Genomic DNA, 7651 nt, shown 5'->3' with positions numbered 1-7651 from the left:
AGGGCACGTTTCACATCTTTTAGGCATAGCCTACCCATGGACAGTCACACATTTTTGGGTCATGATTGGCAATACTTTTATCAGAATTTGTATAAAGCCTATAGGCTTAAATAAATTAATAAAAGTGCATTTTCTGATTTACAGTTAATGTCCCATGCATTCTTTTCACCACATGGTTCAAATGTTACCTTTTTTTGTAAATATATTCATAACATATTCACTGCTCTTAGCCTGTAATAAAACCTTCATTCCATAATGTAGTAACTTGACAAGGAATGCCCACATGCATTTCTATATAACTCCTTTATTTTCAAACTAAGAAATACAGCACACTCAACATGTGATAGTCGCCTTGAACAGATCCGACTTTGGGTGATGTCCTCATCAACGGGGAAAGGTCACAGTCAATGCCAATGCTTATAATACCCATGCACACATTAATAGCAATTATACTGTACTGCCGGTAAGTACAATACATATTGAATGTAATATAGAGTCCACACTATAACACTTCTCCCCCTTTAATTTCAATCCCCCCCTGTAAGGAAAGAACATAAGGTTAACCAGACAACCACAACAGTGTTTTCTTTTCTCTTTTTCCCAACACTTTAGAACTTCTGCTAGTGTTACTGTAAATGTAAACAAACAAACAAATATGACAGTCCTTACTTCTTTTCATCTAGGTCTGCTGTTCCAACCAAACACTAACACCACGAGACTCTCAGTCTCAACTACAGAGTTATTCTTTCAGGAGGCTTGTGACTACCCTGTGATTTTATTTTTTATATTTTTTATATATCCGTTATTTTACCAGGTAAGTTGACTGAGAACACGTTCTTATTTGCAGCAACGACCTGGGGAATAGTTACAGGGGAGAGGAGGGGGATGAATGAGACAATTGTAATGATCTGATCTGCGCAGTACTCCTGGTGTGCCACGAGACACAGGTAAGGTATGTACCGGTGGAGCTAGGTCTGTTCCTCAGATACTGTTTTCTGTGGAGTTTCAACGTGTGTACTACCACCCGCAGCTGTTCTGTCTGAAAACATGGTATTGTCTTTGTCATAGCGCAGGCGGATGTGGTCCTGGTGTCTGCGCATGACTCGACCATCAGTCAGTTTCACCACAAAGGAGACTGGACCACTCTGACTCCGAATGATACCTGGGAACCAGCACTGGCTGCTGTTTGTGAAGTTGCGGATGTAGACAGTGTCATTGGGTTTCAACTGTCTCTCCCTCGCGTGGTGGTCATGTCTCTATTTTTGTTCCACTCGTGCTTTGATGTCTGGACGCAGTAGATCCAGGTGAGCTTTTGGCTTTCTGCCCATCAACATCTCAGCTGGAGCCGGTCCTGTTGTTGTTTGCAGCGTGATGCAGTACTTGAACAAGAACCGAGAGAGCTTAGTTGTGATGGTTCCCCCAGTCATCCTTTTAAGTCCCTCTTTCAGTGTCTGTACAGCCTGCTCCTCGAAGCCATTTGAGGCTGAGTGAAAAGGAACGCTGCGGACATGACGAATCCCGTTTCTCCGCATGAATTCTTGGAACAAGTCATAGGTAAAGGTTCTGTGGAATGTTTTTGTATTTTCCCCTGCATATGCCTGTTACATAAGCAAGGAGACACACTTTCAGTTCATTACACAGAAAGTCAACCAGTCTGTTTTTTTTTTACATCCATTATGAATGACAACAGTTCTTCTCTCAATGCAAAAATATATTTCCAACACTCCCCCTCATTAACCACCAAGCCTCGGTGTGAAATAGAACATTGTCATGCTCTGATCCCATATCTCCACATAGTTCTGCGAACAGCTGTGTGCGCAGTGGATGTGGTTTGATGTGCAGTAGTTCACAATCGAAGTTACCTGCTGCTGCTTATCTCTGAGTTCTGTGCTCAGTTATTTTGCCGCCAGTTGCTCTGTGTATCATACAATGCGTCCATCTGGCAGAAGGAGATACATTCATAACTAAAGTATCGAGGCCTGCTCGCCGTCCCACCATTCGAGACCCATCTGTGCAAAAGCCCAGCATTCGATCCCATGGAATCTGTTTTTGGTATTTTGTAGTCACCCACCACACTGTGTCGTTGCATGCTCTGGAATTGTGAGATAGAACAATATGTCCTCGCCAATAGCATCCCCCGACATGTATAGCGAACAAAAGTCAATGCGTGGGCATCTCGGCCCTCACAGCTAACGTCCGTTTGGAGAGCATAAGCTGGGGAGTTTTTGAATCGTTCAGTCAGTTTCCTCTTGATTGCTAGGAATAGCATAAATTCTTTGTTTAACAGCGTTATCTGACAAAGGTATTGATGTGAGTCTTTGCAATAGTGTAGCAAGCCTGTAGCAGGCCTAGCCATTCACTGTGGGAATTATTCAAGTGAAACGATCAAGTGTGACCTTTTCCCATGATCTAAGGGTGCTCTCTGGTTGGAATGGATCTTTTAGATATGAATAATTGTAATTTAGAATTTTAAGGTTGACCCAATTACAATGATTTTGAGATACAAAGACAATATTATACTATTTTTTGTGTATATATTTATTTGAATGATTTTGGAAATTCTTCCGCATCCCCATATCAGTCGACCTCTAGCTTGGGAACCGCTGGTCTAGGATTCACAGAGAATGGTGCGACAAACAAAAAGCATCCAGTCAGCAGCAGTCATGTGGGCGAAAACAGCTCGTTGATGAGAGGTTGAAGGAGAATGTCAAGAATCGTGCAAGCTAACAAGCAGGCCACAAACAGACAAATAACGGCGCAGTACAACAGTGGTGTGCAGAACGGCATATCGGAACTCACAACTCGTCAGTACTTGTCACGGATGGGCAATTGCAGCAGACGACCACGATTGACCATGATTGTTCCACTCCTATCAGCTAAAAACAAGAATAAGCGGCTCCAGTGGGAAACCGATCACCGACACTGAACAATTTGGGAATGGAAAAACATCGCTAGGAACATGACAGCGAGTTCATATTACATGAGTGGCCTGCGCAGTTCCCAGACCTCAACCTAATAGAGCATCTTTGGGATGAGTTGGAACGGGCTGTTCACAGCATGAATGTACCACCGTCCAATCTGCAGCAACTGCGTGACACCATCGCGTCAGCATGGACCAACATCCCTGTGGAACGTTTCCAACACCTTGTAAAATGCCCCAGAGAATTCAGGCTGTTCTGGAGGCAAAGGGGGGTCCGACCCAGTACTAGATGTGTGTACCTAATGAACTGTCCGGTGAGCCAAAAGTATTCAGACCCATTGGATTTCTTCACATTTTATTGTGTTACAAAGTCGGATTGAAATGGATTGAATTAATCTACACAAAATACTCTGAAATTTCAAAGTGATTTATTTATTTTCTATTTAGAAAATCATGATGAAAATATAGTCGTTGCATAAGTACTCAGACCCTTTGTTTACACAAGCCTAAATTAGATAAAATGTGGCTTGACAAATCACATGATAAGTTACATCACTTTGTATTTCTGTATGTGTCTTTCTGCCTTTTCACTGCTGCGATGTGTTGTCTTTGACTTGACCTCCTGCTCGCTCTTGTGTACCTCGCTTCTCACTCTCAGATAAATATTTTAATAATTTTACCTTTCCCTCTTCCTTTCTTTTAGCATTTCTTTCCCTTTCCTTTTCCAGATATAGTTGATATTGCACAGGGGCAGTTTATCCTCTCTCTAGCCCCATTTATACCTAGTTCTAACATGTCAGTTGTCCTGATCTTGTCCATTTTCTGATTGTGCCCACATTTGTCAACAGGTGTAGACAATCAAAAGACGCATTGTGAACTGATTGTGATTCGATCATCCTGACCACCTTTGGAGTTAGTCGAAGACGCATCTTGTTCGGATATCCTTGAAGTGTAAACGAATCCTGACAATGAAAGCATTTCAATTTGGCCGATCTCATGGTTGTCCCGCACTAAAACAATGCATCACACCGGCCAGTTGAGGTAGTAGTTATGGACAATAATACCTCTATAATAATATTGGAAAACATTGTACAGAAAGACCAAGGAATGTATTATCAGGAGTGGGACCAGGAGAACCCAATGCCACTTTTATTCAAGACTGGACGTCATATAGGGTAACCATCCCACCACCAGTCCACTGTTCAATCTGGACAGAGCTGTGGAGGATGGAGATATTGAGCTGCTGAGCGCTTTTATAAAAGTTTTTGTAACATGAAGAATAGTCTAATTCAGTTGCTATAATAGGTATGAAAATAACAGTCTACAGTGGTATTATAATACAGTTGCTTGTCTATGGAAATGTTATACAACTCCACTCTGTCTCGATCTAAAGGTGCAGGTGGAAAATTAGGCCTATACATTATATTTTGCCATAGAGTTGACCCTTCCAACCCACCTTGGTTACTGTTGCACTCAGGCAACATTTTCCCAGGAAGCCCAATTCCCCATGAAACCACAGGTGAAATCACCTCACAATGATCTCAAACTGTGTTTCTAATACACAATGAAATTAAACACAGACTATTCATAAAATTGTTAACTTAGCTAGCTAGCATACATTTTAAGAAAACAAGTTATATTAAGTGGCTTGCTAGCGTTAGCAATGTTTGATGGTCAATGAGACTAACCAGCTAAGCTAGCAAACAATGTATCACAAGTATAATTTCAGATTCCAAAAATACTCCATCAAAAGGCTTTGCATTTCAGGAATCACAGTAGCAAGTACTCCTGGTGCACTGTTCAATTATACTGAACAAAAATATAAACACAAAATGCAACAATTTAAATTATTTTACAGTTCATATAAGGAAATCAGTCAATTGAAATAAATAAAAATAGGCCCTAATCTATGGATTTCACATGACTGGGCAGGGGCGCAGCCACAGGTGGGCCTGGAAGGGCATAGGCCCACCCACTGGGGAGCCAGGCCCAGCCAATCAGAATGAGTATTATTCCCACAAAAATTATTACAGACAAATAATTATTAGTTTCATCAGCTGTCTGGGTGGCTGGTCTCAGACGATCCCGCATCTGAAGAAGCCAGATGTGGAGGTCCTGGGCTGGCGTGGCTACACGTGGTCTGCGGTTGTGAGGCCGGTTGGACGTACTGCCAAATTCTTTAAAACGAAGTTGGAAGCCGTTTATGGTAGAGAAATTAGCATTATATTCACTGGCAACAGCCCTGGTGGACTTTCCTGCAGTCAACATGCCAATTCCATGTTCCCTCAAAACTTGTGACATTGTGTTGTTTGACAAAACTGCACATTTTAGAGTGGCCTTTTATTGTCCCTGCACAAGGTGCACCTGTGTAATGATCATGCTGTTTCATCAGCTTCTTGATATGCCACACCTGTCATGGGGATGGATTATCTTGGAAAAGGAGAAATGCTCACTAACAGGGATGTAAACAAATGTGTGCACAAAATTGGAGAGAAACCAACACTACATTTATTTTTGTTCAGTATATTTAACCATTAAAACATTTTATTTTTGGAAGAAAATTTAGTTTTTGCCATAGCCCTCACTGGCTTTCATAGGATTTAAACATGAACTTGTCTGATGTGTCAGACTTGACTACAGTTGCTATCCATTGGAGTGCTGCAATTGGTTGGCCAAAATTCTGGGGCATGGCCCATGCATCCCCAATACATTTGTAGTTCAGTTTAAATTCTGTAATGCTAGTATATCAGTCAATCAACCCTCAATGAGTGAAAGAGACTCTGTTACTGAATTATCACTGATAAATGATTTGAAGTAAACCAAACACAGTCGTTCTCCCAGAATGTCACAGTTCTGTTGCTTTGATAAAACTGTTTAGGCATAGAGACCCACAGTGGAGGTGTCATATTACCCATAACACCTAGTGGTCAAACAGGGAAATGGTTCCCATTCATTTTTCCCATAGGGCATTTAACGACTGTTTTGTGTAGGCTTACCCTGGTGTGACATTTTGATAACGGTGTAAATGTATCTGGGACAAGGTGATTTTTTTTATCCACGGCTGGGCACAAATGCGTTATGTGTGAGGTGATTTCCACATAATTACAAGATGAGGATATGGTGGAACTGAAAAACGTACTAGGATTTGTCTGCCCTAAATGCACCACCATCAAGCAGTTTAGGGAAGAGATCCTCTGGCTGTTCGCTCGGCTGCGAGTACACTGACCTTGCTGTAGCTCAGGCAAACCGAATCTCGCTTATAAACGCCTCCTAAAGCAAAGCTGTCAATGAGCTGGGTGGCATTGATCTGGCCCAACCACCATAAAGCAGAAGTGTGATGGAGGCCTTTAAAGAAGGCCTTTAACTTTTGCCTGCCTCACAGACCTGGGCCACGTGACAGCCCATTGGTTTCTGCCTCATGCCCCGGCCTCACAGCTGGGAGGGGGCCACAAGCTGGAATTGGGGGACTTTGGCAGCGCAGCAGTCTGCCAAAACTCAGGGCTAGGCCACAGAACCAGGTCAAACCTGCAGGGAAGCAGTCTTAAGCGGCAGCCGCTGCAAATCAAATCAAATCAAATTTGCCTCATAAATATTTATAATATAAGTCCCACTTATACCATGTATATGTACTTATACCATGGCATTGCTGAATACTCCTTTCTTATTGGCTTGAAGGGCATTCTAGAGGGTGCATTATTTCCCTATAACCAGCCTGTACTAGCCTGTTCAACCTCTCTTTCATATCGTCCGAGATCCCCAAGGATTGGAAAGCTGCCGCAGTCATCCCCCTCTTCAAAGGGGGAGACACCCTGGACCCAAACTGTTACAGACCTATATCCATCCTGCCCTGCCTATCTAAGGTCTTCGAAAGCCAAGTCAACAAACAGGTCACTGACCATCTCGAATCCCACCGTACCTTCTCCGCTGTGCAATCTGGTTTCCGAGCCGGTCACGGGTGCACCTCAGCCACACTCAAGGTACTAAACGATATCATAACCGCCATCGATAAAAGACAGTACTGTGCAGCCGTCTTCATCGACCTTGCCAAGGCCTTCGACTCTGTCAATCACCATATTCTTATCGGCAGACTCAGTAGCCTCGGTTTTTCGGATGACTGCCTTGCCTGGTTCACCAATTACTTTGCAGACAGAGTTCAGTGTGTCAAATCGGAGGGCATGCTGTCTGGTCCTCTGGCAGTCTCTATGGGGGTGCCACAGGGTTAAATTCTCGGGCAGACTCTTTTCTCTGTATATATCTTATGATGTTGCTCTTGCTGCGGGCGATTCCCTGATCCACCTCTACGCAGACGACACCATTCTATATACTTTCGGCCCGTCATTGGACACTGTGCTATCTAACCTCCAAACGAGCTTCAATGCCATACAACACTCCTTCCGTGGCCTCCAACTGCTCTTAAACGCTAGTAAAACCAAATGCATGCTTTTCAACCGATCGCTGCCTGCACCCGCATGCCCGACTAGCATCACCACCCTGGATGGTTCCGACCTTGAATATGTGGACATCTATAAGTACCTAGGTGTCTGGCTAGACTGCAAACTCTCCTTCCAGACTCATATCAAACATCTCCAATCGAAAATCAAATCAAGAGTCGGCTTTCTATTCCGCAACAAAGCCTCCTTCACTCACGCCGCCAAGCTTACCCTAGTAAAACTGACTATCCTACCGATCCTCGACTTCGGCGATGTCATCTACAAAATGGCTTCCAACACT

The sequence above is a fragment of the Oncorhynchus nerka genome, linkage group LG21 (assembly GCF_034236695.1).
Source record: "Oncorhynchus nerka isolate Pitt River linkage group LG21, Oner_Uvic_2.0, whole genome shotgun sequence".
In the NCBI taxonomy this organism is placed as follows: domain Eukaryota; kingdom Metazoa; phylum Chordata; class Actinopteri; order Salmoniformes; family Salmonidae; genus Oncorhynchus; species Oncorhynchus nerka.
Note: the sequence above shows the minus strand (reverse complement) of the source record.